This window comes from Octopus bimaculoides, unplaced genomic scaffold (assembly GCF_001194135.2).
Source record: "Octopus bimaculoides isolate UCB-OBI-ISO-001 unplaced genomic scaffold, ASM119413v2 Scaffold_332166, whole genome shotgun sequence".
NCBI lineage: Eukaryota > Metazoa > Mollusca > Cephalopoda > Octopoda > Octopodidae > Octopus > Octopus bimaculoides.
Window position 1 is genome coordinate 1,054 of NW_026353464.1, and position 722 is coordinate 1,775.

General features: G+C 37.1%; 1 protein-coding gene across 1 annotated transcript in view; it reads left to right on the forward strand.

Moving 5' to 3' along the window:
* The window catches only part of LOC106883589 (endothelial zinc finger protein induced by tumor necrosis factor alpha), a 1,114-nt gene extending 1,047 nt beyond the window's left edge, over positions 1-67 (forward strand). The window contains exon 2 of the mRNA XM_014934665.2: positions 22-67. The gene's annotated coding sequence lies outside the window, so the exon portion shown is untranslated. The remainder of the gene's footprint in view (positions 1-21) is intronic.
* The last annotated feature ends 655 nt before the right edge of the window (positions 68-722 follow it).

Sequence of the window (722 nt, forward strand, 5' to 3'; positions counted from 1 at the left end):
TGTATCAATGTAAAAATTCAGGTCAGCAATGATAGTTTCAATAAATGATGGATTTCATATAACTTTATTGTGCAGATTCATGCAACTGTTTTCTCTGAGTTATTTTTCTTAACTTCTTTTTGTTCTTTATATATGTCAGGATGGAGAAAGTCTTTGACACCATCCCTCAGTCTCATATCTTGTGGTTGGTGAGAACCAGTCAAGCCATGTACCGTGGTGCTGTCAGTAAAGTGAAACTCAGCAATGAGTATAGCAATGAATTTAGTTTGCAGGTAGGAGATCAGTACTTATTTTTTCACAGTGTTCTTGGCAATAACAGAAGAGTTGAAGACTGAGTGTACATGAGAGATTCTTTATGCTAATGACCGTGTTTTTATAGCTGAATCTACAGTGGAATTAAAGAAGAAACTTCAGGTGTGCCAGTAAAACCAGGAATCAAGTGGCCTTAGAGTTAAATTAGCAAAGACCAAAGTTCTAGTAAGCAGGAAAACAGACAAATTACTAATCTCTTTAGGGAAATGGTCCTGCTTTACATGTCGAGAAGGTGTAGGTTGAAATTCCATATGGTGCATGCAATGTAAGCTATGGACACCTAAAAATGCTGTAGAATCACAGGATGATTAACTGACAAAGTAGTCTTTGTGTGTGACAGGTGTGCTGGAATAGTGAACACTAAGAACACAGAAAATAGATTCCTGCAATGCCCAGGAAGATCTTTAGAG